This window comes from Hylobates moloch, unplaced genomic scaffold, assembly GCF_009828535.3.
Source record: "Hylobates moloch isolate HMO894 unplaced genomic scaffold, HMol_V3 SCAFFOLD_4, whole genome shotgun sequence".
Classification (NCBI taxonomy): domain Eukaryota; kingdom Metazoa; phylum Chordata; class Mammalia; order Primates; family Hylobatidae; genus Hylobates; species Hylobates moloch.
The window spans coordinates 19222823-19237169 of NW_026652279.1; the positions used below are offsets into that span (position 1 = coordinate 19222823).

Sequence of the window (14347 nt, forward strand, 5' to 3'; positions counted from 1 at the left end):
GATGGGAAAGACTAGTGCTGGAACAGGACTGGATGGGGTGAGGAGTGGCTGTGTAAAGCGGGAGACACCCACCGTTCCCAGGGCATGGTTCTGTATCTGCCTTCCTGAGTTAGGCTTGGCAGTATGACTGGCTCTGGCCGGTGGGTCATGTCGATGTGAGACAAAAGCAGGGGACTGAAATGTACTCACAGTTCGGGCTCAGCCTCTTGTGATTCAGTAATTCTCATGAGGGCAGACGTTGCCCTCTTAGCTTGGACCCCAAGTGAATGCAAGTGACACAGAGCCACCCCACCCAAGCCCAACTCATCCCACAGTTGGAAGGAGGGCTGCCCATGGAGCCTGCTTTAGATTACCAGACCCTACAGATTCAGGTGAATTAATAGCTACTGTTGTAAGCCAATGAGTTTGGAGGTGGTCTGTTATGCAGAAGTTTTGTGGCAATAGCTCAACAATAGAGAATCCAGGCAGTGAAGTGAAATAGGGAGTTGGATATAGGAGTCTGGAGTTGAGAAGAAGTCTTGATTGGAGACAAAAATGTAAGCGTCATTGGCATACCAATGGTATTTAAAACCTCAAGGCAAATGAGATCACCATGGGAGTGAATGTAGCAGAGAGGGTGACCGAAGATTGCATTACTACATCATTACGATGTCTGGAAGGAGAGGAGCAACCCATGAGGAGGAAGGAAAATGCCCTACAAACTAAATGGATGAAAACAATATCTAGAAGGAGGAAGTGACAAACGATGTCAAAGGCAACTGCCAAGAATTAGTCATTGGATGTGGTAACCTGGGGAGAATTGTTGACTTTGATAAATACAGATTTATGGGAGTGTTGGAGGTGCAAGCCTGATTAGAGTGATTTTAAACATGAATATAGGCAGAGAGCAATTGGAGATAGAGAGCAAAGTAACTTTTTGAGGAGTTTGTGGGAAGGAGATAGAAATGAAATTAAACAATGGCCTCCTCACAAAGGGAGTGCTAAAGCATGGTAAAGGTGTACTTTATTCTGAGGTGGGAGGTAGTTGAAGTGTTTAAATAATGATCTATTTGTCTTTTAGATATTGCTCTGACTGCTGTATAGAGAAGGATCTGGGCTGAAAGGGAGCAGAACAGTTATGAGGCTATTTCTGTTTCCTAAGTGAGAGAGTGTGTTGGCTTCAGCTGTAGCCCTGGAAATGTGGAAAGTCCTGGAAATGTGGAAATGTGGAAAGTAAATTTCACGTAGGGGTAATGGTATTAGGTAGACAGCAGTGTGGGATTGTTAGCTTAAGGAACGTAAAAAAGTTTTTGTGATCAAATGAAAACTCACAGATGTATATCAGAACGATGTTTTGTAACTTCTCTTTAGCTCCACCTTATCTTAACGTCAATCGTACTTGTTTGAAGCAATATATATTGGTTAATTTATTAAAATTTACATTCTGTTATTTTTTGAAATACTTCCTGTTGTCTATGATAAAATGGATATGACTGGCCAGGCACGGTGTCTGACGCCTGTAATCCCAGCAATTTGGAAGGCCAAGGCAGGGGGATCACTTGAGGCCAAGAGTTCGAGACCAGCATGGCCAACATGGTGAAACCTCGTCTCTACAAAAAATACAAACATTAGCCGGGTGTGGCGGTGGGCGCCTGTAATCCCCAGCCACTCGTGAAGCTGAGGCGGGAGAATTGCTTGAACCCAGGAGGTGGAGATTGCAGTGAGCCAGTCGTGCCTGCAGTCCAGCCTGGGTGACAAAGTGACACTGTCTCAAAAAAAAAAAAAAAGTGGATATGGTAATTTTTCTCCTTTCCAAATTATATTCTGTTCCATCCTGGATCATTCAGTCTACACTGGCATATTTTGCTCAAGTGACATTAGAGATGGTTTCTGGCATGGTATCCTTGTCTGAGTCTGTGTGCAAAATAACTTTTTTAAAAAGTGGAATAAGTTCTATGATCTGTAGTTGGGATAGGGATTAAACAACAACAGCAAAAGAGACTTTTAATTCCTTAGATCTCAGATTTATATGTATAGAGAATTGGTTCTACAGAAATAGTGAATAAAGTATTTTGCCAAGTGTGCTTTCAGTAGAGACCTGAATGATTGTCTGTGATCTGTTTTGCTCTTATTCCACGTTCAGAAGTTCCCATGGGAACCACTCCCAATTCGTGGGAAGAGTCAAATTTAACAAACAATACAGAAAAGCCATTTAATCATCCTCTGTGTGATCCACAAAAGTGCCAGAAATACAGAGGAAATAAAATCACTAGAATCTCTATCTGTATGGGCCTGCCCAGAGAAAAAAGTGCTGCTCATGGTAAATAGATTTGATAGATGGCAGAAAAACACCAGTGTCCTAAATCTGACAATAACAACAAACCTCTCCCATCATCAATCTCCTTCAGATACCTTTTCAAAATTTGTTGTTTTGTGTTCTAGACTTTGGCATCTTGCCATTTTAATTTAACTATTTTTCCCCTGAAAGATTTGTTTCCCGAAAAAGCTTGGGATCATAATACAGTAAACCTTGTACATAATCTTCTCATTATATTCAGAAAGCTAATTTTAAACCTAATTTCCCCATCTCTGTCTCTCTCTATTCCAGTGCTTACCTGCATTAATTAATTCCTGTGTAGCAATGAAAATTTGACTCAGTTATCTGACTTCTTACCTTCTGATTGCAGAGGCTCTGTCTTTTATGGGGGTGTGGGACACCTGGTGCCACAGGACATGTGAACACAGATTATCCGTACCTAGGAGGTGACTCTGGTGAGATCTGAGACATTGGAGTCCCCCAGGAGCAGCTCCTCAGCAGATTAGGGATAAGAACAGAGGGCACCTACAACAGTCTATGTATTATAGAACACAGCTCTTTTTCTTTTGCGAACACAGCTGTTTTTCTTTTGCCTGACTTGACTGAAAACTGTTTTTAAGTGAATTAAGTGTTTTAAGTGAATTAAGTGTTTCAGCTATGTCACCAGTGGGCACCGAATCCTAAAATGGGGATCTGGAAGTGTCTTGGTGACCACGCTATCCAAGCACCATGTGATTTGGACCTCCAAGTTGGGTTCATCTTCTCACTCTCCCCGTGCTCTCTACTGTGAAACCACATTAGTCTTTGGCTTCCTCCAACACAGCTAGCTCTTGTCTGCACCAGAGTCTTTGAACTGTGGTGCATTTTACGTGAAATGCCTCCAAATGATTCCTGTTCATCCTTAAGATCTCAGAATAGATGTTATTTCCTCAGAAAGCACCACCGTCTTGACTCTCCAGCCTACAGGAGGATTCCCTGGACTGTGTTGTCATAGCACCTTTGCTTTTCCATCAAAATATTTAACATAGTTCATAAATTGTTTCATAGATGAGGGGATGGTTAGCTCGGGTTGCTTTTTCTCTTCTCCAGTAAGAGATTTCAGAATCACTCCCCTTAGAATCATTTATGTGAGGTTTTCCCCTGAGGGCAGGCCAGTGGCATCACTGCTTCAGAAGGGGGTATAATCAGGGTGAAGAGCAAAAATGCTTGGTATCTTTGAGGGAAAAGAAATGAAGTTTTGGAGAGATGGTAGGTGCCACAGCCATTCCTGCCTCAGTGCTTCCATAACCAGCTGGGGACTTAGGATGTGGTTGTTTGTGGGATTCAAAAAACGGAACTATGGGAACCTTGGAAGCCCAAGTGCTGGGCGTCTTCGATGAGCTTAGCATTCAGAACAGAAGTTGCTCTTCACAGGCCATTGTGGGGTCTGGCAAAAACCTGTGTACAGCAGAGTTCATTGTAGCAATGGTCCAGCGCCTTCCTCAGCAGCGTCCTTAAGCAGCGCCACCGTGTGGCAGTAGGAAACAATGGCAGTGATAGGATTCCTGTCTACTCCCTGGTGTGGATGTCCTCGGTGGACTTCCTGTCCATTATGCATGTGGGACATCAAGAGATAAATCGGAAAAATAAGAAACACAACTGTATATGAAGCCCGATTTGGAGAGGCATTTGTTTGCATAAGTCTGTAAGATCCATTTTAGACCCTCGGTAAGTGTTTGTTTTAGAGATGACGAAATGGAGGCAGAGAGAAGGCAAGTCATTTATCACGGACATAGCATTAACTCTGGGCAGAGTTAGGATAAGAATATGTGAATCTTCTGGCCCCAGTTTTGGTAGTTCTGCAGTTGAAAGATACCATGAAGAAGGATGATGTGTATTAAGAGACCATGATCCGATCACTCCTTATGAGATTACTAAGAGCTATGGATTGCTAGGGCTATTCTTGGCTATTTGGGGAGAGGGAAGTCTGACCCTCTTGGATGCTTATTTTATCTCTGGCAACCATTTTGGGGTCATTAGTATTCCTCATCTGCATGTCTGTACCTCTTCCTTCCAGTTTTCCTAATGACCTTCTTCCCTTTTGCCTGTCTCCTTGCATTTCTGTTTTGTTGGTTTACCAAATAGATTTCACTGTGAGATATGTGTGTCATTGAGTCAAATGTATCTTCACTAAAGAAAGAGAAGTTCTGGTTCCTGTTCTGAAATTTCTGTCTTACACATTTAAAAATGGAAGAAGGTATTTAAAAGTAAAATAAATAAGCACACATTAATATAATGAGATCACATAAGACCTGATGGATAATAAATGTGAGACTGGGTTGAGATTGATGAGTGATGGCTTCTTAGAGGAGGAAGATTTTAAAGATATGCGATATGAAGGTAGAGGGAGGAGGCGTGCACTCCGACGAGAAATGAGACAGGTGGGGAAGTCCAGTGTACGTGTGTTTATGGTGGTAGTGAGAAAAGAGTTGGCAAAACTGTATGGGATTATTCAGAACTATCTGAGGAAAAGATGGCTTAGGGAAGGAGTTCCTGGAGTCAATGGAGACTTAAGCTGTTAAAGGAAAATAAAAGTGAAAAAAATGAAAAAAAAACTTCGGAGTAGTTTTCGGGTTCAAAATCTCACTTTACTGTTACTATCTGGGTGACTTTGGACAAGGTATTTAAGATATGAATGTGTTTTCTCATCTATAAAAATGTGCTTTTGTGAAAATCAAGTAAAATGTCCTATGAGATGCCCTAAAACAATACTGGCCTAGAGGAGGTGTTCAGTAAATGTAACTTTTACACTTTATACTAATTTCAAATTCTCGTCACTAAGTTATAGTTTCAAATGAATGTTTTCAGCTTATCTTGATGTTGCTCCTGACTTCAAAATTTTTTGTTTGGATTTTCTTAGAAATTCATAATCTTTCACACATAGGTATCAAATAAATAATTGTTTTCATTTAAGAAACATGGACAAATTGGCACACACACAAAATCATTCTCAGAAATCTATCAAAGCGAATTAAAAGAACCCCAAATTAGGAAGGACAATTGGATTAGTCATGAAATTAGAGTGGAGCCTCAACCTCAAACCCTAAATTACAAAGACTAGTTTTTGAATTCAATTTAATAGAAGCTGCCAGGATTTCATATATATGTTCTTTAATTTTGCATATGCTGCATATATGGGAAATGAAAATGTTTGAAGGGCCTTTTAAACCCTGGTAATTAGGACAGGGTGGCAAAGTGATACATCAAATTTTATGCTCCAGAAAAAAAAGAAACTTGTAACAAATGACTTACAAAGGGCGATTTTTCCCCAAAAGTATTAATGTAAGAAGTTTAGATATGTTTCCAAAAGTCTACCATCCTTCATTATTTGTCCATCATTATTTCAGTACAAACATACCCAATGTTTCATAAAATATATTTAATAATTAAGAAATACAAGCTTTGATTTAACAATTTCTTACCATATGAATGTGGTTGTGGTCTCAACTACTGGTAAAAGAATTATGGGGGACACATTCAGCTGCTGCAATAAAGACATCCATTGTAAAATGCTTACCTCTTAGATGAAAATGGTTGGGCAGGTTGTCCTCCTATTGTTTGCTCTTCCACATCTGAAAAGAACCTAGACTAAATGGAGTGAATCCTCACTGATACAAGGAAGTGAATATGTCCACATCGGCGGCATTCATAAACAGCAGCAGGTTTCCTTAATATGAGAATCCGAGTAGTTACAGAATAGATGAGTTTTTGAGCCTGCATAGAAAAAGTCCAGAAAACATGCATCATGCACTGCTGGTGAGCATTAACTCACTCTTGTCATTTGGGAAAGAGAACCCATTGTTTTAGATCTTCAGTTTCTGCAGAAAAGCATGGAGTCTGTTACTCTTCATTTTTTTGTTTTGTTTGTTTTGTTTTTGAAAGAGTGAAATCTCCAGCTTTAAAAATGTTGGCAACAAATTCAACATTCTTTTTAAAGCATAGTCAGTGTAAGCATCGTTGGTGGGCTAGACAGGACATACCTGTGAGCCAGATTTGATTCACAGGCTTTCAGTTTGCAATCTCTGAGCTCTAGTGTATGAAATTGGAATCCTGAGAGGCAGCGAGTGGGATAAAATGAAGGCTCAGAACAAGTCAGACCTCTTGGTATCAGGCCTATAACTTCTTCCTGGAGCACCTTGACTCTCTTAGCACAATACAGGATCTAATCTGAGAGACAGTTGTGTAAGATTGATGCTCCAGAATTATACTGGATACTTTTGACCAGAATCTTTTCCTTTTCAGTATGAACACATTGCTCTCTTAAGTATTTTTTGCATTTGTAAAAGAAAATAATAAGCCTTAACATATTCCTGAAGCTTACAATATCTGTGCCCCAAACTCTTCTTTATGAACTTTCTTAATATTTTAACGATATCAAAACAGAATGAAAAATTGTTAGGCATAAATTATCTACTTATTCTGACCTATATCGGATTCTTTTTCAAGCCTTTCAAAAGATGACACAAAAGCCAGTTCAACCTGAACATTGGAAAAGAATTGCAGGGGTCTCTGAGCATTGGGATAGGATACAAAAGGCATCAGAAGGTTGGCATTGAGAGAGTTGCCATGAAAGATATCTCATTTTCCTGCCCTGGAGATTTTATATTAAATGGATTATCTATCTGTCAAGCATTTTGAGCATTCCCCTTCACTGCTTTCCCTGAGGACTATTGCAGCATCTTACTGTGTGAGGTGGGCCATATTTTTTTTGCAGATGATTTATAGAATATGAGACATATAAGCAGCCATTAACACATCTTGTTTTATTTTTAAAGTTATGTTTGAATGGATTATGTTTGTCCCATAATCTTTTTTTAATCTGAATAATAAGGCCAATTTGACACAGCTCTTTTTTTTTTTTAACATTTAGTTTAATCCTTTAACAAACCTTGCCCTCATTTCTGTTTAACCTTGGACCACCTGCTTTGGCTGGTTATGTAATTTGCAAATTAGAAAATGACTATTTCTTTTTTCTTGTTATTGGACTCCAAAACTCACCCAAATTCTTTTTCTTTGCTTTGTGTTTCCTCTCTGTCTTCCTAATTTCTGATGCCTGTATTAATAAAATGGCTTGAGAGATAATAGTCTAGTCAAATGCATAGTTTCCTAATATGCTTATGGAAAAGCTAAAGTAGACTGGAAAGAACATGTTACTAAATTATAATTTTAAATTTTTTATCATTGAATGTCAGTCTCACTGTGATCCTTTTATGACTCTATAAATATGCATTCTTTTGAATGTTGGAGGTGGAAGGCAGTTTGGCGGTCACCTGGACTAAAACCATTGTTTTACTGAAAAAGCAACTGTGAACTAAATAGGAGAGGTCTCTTGGCCAAAGTCAAACATAAGCTGGTGGCAAAATCAGGAGAGAGTCTTGTATACTGGTTAAGAGGTATAAGGATCCAGAGTCAGACGAAACTTCATGTCCTGGATGGCCTTATATTAGTTATCTTGCTATGGCTTCAGGCAAGTCAAATAACTTTTCTGAGCCTCAGTTTCAAAAATTTTAAAATGGAGATTATAATACTGCTCACTGTTATTTATAATGTGGAATAAGTGATAGATTGCACATCAACTGCATGATATCTAACACCTAGTAAGCTCTCAGTAAGTTGTTATGGTTATTGCTGCATCTCTCATGATCATCACTCTGATCACCTGTCTATGTTTGTGTCATCACACAGCTCTAGCAATGTTTCCAAACCAAAGAAAGGGCCTCTTAAACTTCCTCAGCAAGGGCTTGTCATCTGTTGTCATTGGTTGACTGTTTCTCAGATGGTTCAGGAATGTATACGGTGCGTATTAAGTTTGCATCTCCCCTTGATTTCCATTCGTCACATTTGGTTCATAAATTCAATCAATATGTATTGAACACCTTCCTTCTGTACACAAAGCTCTACTAGATCCCTAGGATACAGGGTGAACACAAAGGCATAATCCCTCTTGCCTGGAGCTTATGTTCGGAGTTGGGAGAATAGAAGCTAAATAACTAATCATACTTTTGTTTACTTATGGTTGTGTTCAGTGGTTAAAGTTGAGTACCAAGTACCAAGCGCTATGGGTGGGTAAAAGAGGGGAGTCAAAGATGGAGGCTTCTTGGACAAGCAGGTCTTAGCTAGGCATGACCTAAGGTATAATTCTTTTTATTTTGAAGGGATAGTATCTGAGGAGGTACAGGAAGCGGAAATCATTGAAATTTTAGGGATGAATAGAAAGTCATTGTGGCTGAAGCAAGGGGATGCTGGAGGATAAGGATGGAAAGGAAGGAGGGGCTGAAACATGAATATTTAGGCCATGTTAAGTTTTCTGGGCTGCATTATAAGAAAATAAATGGAATGTTATTGAAAGGTACACAGAAAAATATCATCACCAGATCTTTTAAAAAGATAATTTTAGTGCTTCATGAAAAACAAGTAGAGGAAGCAGAGAGAACTGCTCAGGGTCAGGGGTGGCTTCTAATAGAGTGGGGGCAGTGGAGGTGGAGAGAGATCTGAGAAATAGAAAGAGGTACAAGGAACCAGCCTGGTGTGTGGCTGGTGTGTCAGCGGAGGCAGAGAGAGGTGTCAAGAATGACTCTACTTTTGACATGAACTCCAGTCATCATGAATGTTGGAGGAAGACTGGTCCATGAGCATAATTTTTTCCTGGTGAAATAAAGCACGGGGGAGTTCCGAGTTCTGGAAAAAGGCTGATTGAAATGAGAGGTGAAAAGAGAACGCTAAGTACGATGAGGACAGAAGACATGCTTTAAATATGTTAAGTAGTAAGAACATCAAATACTAGGAGCCAGTGTAGTTAAGTTACGAATTGTGAGGTTTGTGTATGTTAGAGTTGAGGAGTTCCTGTTTCTTGCTGTTTTGATGGGCACAGTGTTCTTCCATGACAGTAATCAGATAAACTACTTAGGTCAACTCAATTAATCTCTTTTAAAAGAAACCTGGGATAATGTGCTCCGTTCTTTGACATAAATTGATTGATTAGAATGTTTGCATCCCCAAATCAAGGTAAAACCACTGCCATTTTACACAAGGTATTGATCTTATGTCTGTTAAAATTGTATCTTTAAATTTTTTTTATTTAGTTTTATTCTTTTTCAGTGAGAATCCAAATTTCAAACTAAATGTAGTGTAGGTGTGAATGATAATAAAATACCACATAATTTAGTGTAGTTTTCCTATATGCATTATATTCATTTCAGCGCATTATGATTTCAACTGTGTTTGTACTTGAATTACTCATTTTTGTTTATCAACATGAGGTTTCCATCTGATCCAGAATCAAGTAGTTTTTGTTCAGAGTTCTATTCATTTATTGAAAAAATATTTCTTATGAATGTTCTCATATATGCACATGTATGCATGTTTTTAAAAGATAACAGAGTCCTGTTATTGTCAAGAAATTTGGGGGTAAAACCATGATGGCAATTTAAGCAGGTTTTGTTTTGTTTTAGTTTTGTTTTCGACCTTTCTTTCTCCCAACTACCTATCAAATAATATAGGAGGGAAAACTGTGTCCCACAAACTGGAAACCCGTAAGGATCCCCAGTCATCTACCACAAATCTTGAGGAGTCTCCAGAGCTATCATTGTGCAAAGAGATGTCGGGGAGCTGTTCTGACCTGTTTATTGACTCAATAGTATGTGTCATTCAAATTTAGGGAGTGGAGAAAGATGCTGTTGCTATGCTGCTGGCCATGTTACTTGTCAAAGCCCATAACCACAAATGTTTGGATAAAATTTAAAGTTGAATATAGGAAAGAACAATAATGATATGGAAGTTTCCTGTCCTACTCAGGAGGATATTATATTTATCAAATAAAAGAAACAATAAGAAAACAGGGCTGGGTGTGGTGGCTCAGGCCTGTAGTCCCAGCACTTTGGGAGGCAGAGGTGGGTGGGTGGCTTGAATCCAGGAGTTTGTGACCAGCCTGGGCAACATAGGGAGACCCCATCTCTATAAAATATATAAAAATTAGCTGGGTGTGGTACTGCACACGTGTAGTCCCAGCTATTCTGGAGGCTGAGGTAGAAGGCTAGCTTGAAGCCAGAAGGCTGAAGTTGCAGCGAGAGAAGATTGTGCCACTGCACCCCAGCCTGAGCGACAAAACAAGACCCTGTCTGAAATTATACTACAAGGCTATAGTTACCAAATCAGCATGGTACTGGTATAAAAATAGCCAAGTAAACCAATGGAACAGAATAGGGAACCCAGAAATAAAGCCAAATACTCATAGCCAACTGATCTTCAACAAAGCATACAAAAACATAAAGTGAGGAAAAGACACCTTATTCAATAAATGGTGCAGGGAAAACTGGCAAGCCATATGTAGAAGAATGAAGCTGTGTCCTCATCTCTCACCTTATATAAAAATTAACTCAAGATTCATGAAAGACTTAAATCTAAGACATGATACCATAGAAATTCTAGAAGATACATCAGAAAAACTGTTCTAGACGTTGGCTTAAGGAAAGAATTCATGACTCAGGACCCAAAAGCAAATGCAAGAAAAACCAAATAAATAAATGAGACCTAATTAAACTAAAAAGCTTCTGCACGGCAAAAGAAATAATCAGCAAGTAAACAGACAACCCGCAGAATGGGAGAAAATATTTGCAAACTATGCATCTGACAAGGGACTAAAATATTGAGAATCTGCAAGGAACTCAAGAAAAAAAACCTAATAATCCCATCAAAAAGTGGGCAAAGGACATGAATAGACAATTCACAAATGGAGATACACAAACAGCCAACAAACATGAAAAAATGCTTCACATCACTAGTTATCAGGGAAATGCAAAATAAAACCATAATAAGATATCATCTCACACAAGTCAGAATGACTGTTATTAAAAAGTCAAAAAATAATAGATGTTGGCATGAAAGTGGTGAAAAGGTAACACTTTTACCCTGCTGGTGAGAATGTAAACTAGTACAACCACTACGGAAAACAGTATGGAGATTCCTTAAGGAACTAAAAGTGAGAGCTAAGCTATGAGGACGCAAAGGTATAACAATGATAAAATGGACTTTGGGGATTCAGGGGAAAGGGTAGGAGGTGGATGGGGGATAAAACACTACATGTTGGGTACAGTGTACACTGTTTGGGTGATGAGTGCACCAAAATCCCAGAAATCACCACTAAAGAACTGTCCATATAACAAAAAACCACCTGTACCCCCACAACTATTGAAATAAAAAAGTATAAAAGGCAAGCAAAATTAAAACAAAGAAGAAAGAGAGATTGCTTGAGGAAAAAAGCAACAAAGTATACCCTTTAGTAGAGATAGTAAATATCAGAATGGATGCTACTGGATGCTACTGACCAAATTAATTAACGGGAAGGCTGAGAAAATGTGCATAACTATAAGTAAAAAAGAGGTTTTATAAGAGAGAGGATGACACACATAGGATAGGTCTTGGGGCTCACCTCATAGCTAATAATAGGAATTTTAGAAATAGAGAACAGATGTGAGGAAGGAGGAGAACTAAAAGATTACCATTTCCTCTAAGCCGAACCTAATTCTTAAAGCCTTCACATTAAATGACCTCACCACAAGCTGGTGGTGAGGACATACCATGATGGAATTTTGAATTCCAAGGTAAAGAGAAAATGTATACACAAGTTGACACAGAAAAACAATTGGTTACCTTCAAGGAAAAGAGAATTTGACTATTATCCAGTTTCTCATCTACCACAGAAAATGCTAGTGGACAATGCAACATTCCTTTCAGAACTGTGAGTAAAAAGGGTTGCAATCATAGTATTCTCTCACCAGACACAGTTTGCTCATGTTTGACGGAAAAATGTGCATTTTGATACATGAAAGGGCTCAAAGTATTCTGCAAATGTACTGCTTAAAAAAAAAAAAAAACAAAAGGAGGTAGTAGGAGGAGACTTAAGGATGTACTATAGCCAAAATGAAAATGAGTCAAAATATATCACAAATAAGTCACAATATGAGAAGGGGTACAAGATATATGGGTCACAAATGCTGCTACAAGACTGGCCCTGGGCAGATTGCATTAATATCACCTAAGGTGGCCAGGCCTGGTGGCTCCCGTCTGTAATCCCAGCACGTTGGGAGGCTGAAGCGGGTGGATCATCTGAGGTCAGGAAGTCGAGACCAGCCTGGCCAACATGGTGAAACCCCATCTCTACCAAAAATACAAAAATTAGCTGGGTGTGGTGGCGGGTGCCTGTAATCCCAGCTACTGCAGAGGCTGAGGCAGGAGAATTGCTCAAACCCAGGAGGCGGAGGTTGCAGTGAGCTGAGGTCGCGCCATTGCACTCCAGCCTGGGTGACAAGAGCAAGACTGCATCTTAAAAAAAAAAAAAAAAAAAAAAAAAAAATGACCTAAGGAGATTTTCTTTCCCCAGCTTTATTGAAGAATAATTGAAAAATAAAAAATTGTGTACCTTCAAGGTATACAACTTGATTATTTTGACATATGTGTACATCGTGACAAGATTACCACAATCAAGTTAGTTAACATCTTCATCACCTCACATAGTTACCTTTTTTTGTTGTGGTGAGAATACTTAAGACGTACTCTCTTTGCAAATTTCAAGTATACAATACATTAGTATTAACTATATTCGCCATGCTGTACATTAGGTATCCAGAAATCATTCATTCATTAGGTATCCAGAAACTATTCAAAGTTTGTGCCCTTTGACCAAAACCTCCCTGTTACCCCCACACCTGCCCCCTGGTAACCACCATTCTATTTTCTGTTTCTATGAGTTCAGCTCTTTTGGATTCCACATATAAGTGAGATCACGCAATATTTGTCTTTCTGTGCCTGGCTTACTTCACTTTGCATAATAATGTCTCTAGACTCATTGATGTTGTTACAACTGGCAGAATTTTTTTTTAAGACTGAAAAATGTTCAGCTGTGTGGAATAATATTATATATTACTATTAATATTATACGCTATATTTTATATATACCACAATTGTGATGTGTGTATCACGATTTCTTCAATATCAGGGCTATTATGAATAATGCTGTAATGAATGTGGAAGTTCAGCTGTCTCTTCAAGAGAGCTATTTTATTTCTTTCGGATATATACCCAGCAGTGGAATTGCTGGGTCATATGACTGTTCTATTTTTAACTTTTTGAGGAACCTTTGCTGTTTTGCATAATGGTGTATTCATTATAATGCTTAATATCAATTTATATCCCCATCAACAGTGTTTAAGGGTTTCCTTTTCACCACATCCTTGCTCAACATTAGTATTCATCAGGGAAATGAAAATCAAAACCACAGTGAGATCTCATCTCACACCTGTTAGGATTTTTTTTGGTTATTATCTACTATTTTTGATAATAATTATTATCAAAAAGCGAAAAGATAACAAGCAAGGGAATTCTGCCAAGGAGACTTTAAATGCTGATTCCTGGAGTCCAAAGTGAGAGACTATGAGAGTGTAAACCTGAGATAGGTCCCAGTAGTCTGTATTTTTATTAAGTTCTCCAAGTGACCTGACAGCCAAATTTGGTAACCTGGGAGTAATGAGTTCAATAAAATATATTACAATTAAATTATTATTGATAATGTAAGTTATGAAATATTAATGAAATGGTTAAGAAAGGATCCTCAACTGCAAGGACCATAATGCAATCATTTTTGTCTGAAAGTAAATTCTAGCTTATTTCAAGAGAATCTAGGTGCTGTGTGTATGCTGTGGTGAATGCTGTGTAGTGTAAGGGAATCACTGAAGACTTAGAAGCTTGTAAATGCCTAGCCTTGTTCCTGAAGGGGGAGCTCTTAGAGACAGTTTAATTATTGAGATTGATGGAGAAACATTAATTACATATGCTTATATATTTAAAGATTACCAACAGTGAAAGAGAAATAAGATGAATAGCTCCTTAATGGCTAGAGAATGGAAAATAATACATAAGAAGAAAAAGAAAGGTTCAACAGTAGAGTAAAAATTTGGAACAATGAAACAATGAGAAAATATAAACAAACAACTATAAGTGATAGAATGTAGTTTGATA

At 38.5% G+C, this 14347-nt stretch overlaps 1 protein-coding gene across 2 annotated transcripts in view; it reads left to right on the top strand.

Annotated features, from left to right (window-relative positions):
• Nucleotides 1-14347, top strand: part of CNTN4 (contactin 4) — a 991759-nt gene that overhangs the window by 55066 nt on the left and 922346 nt on the right. The gene's annotated exons all lie outside the window — the stretch shown is intronic.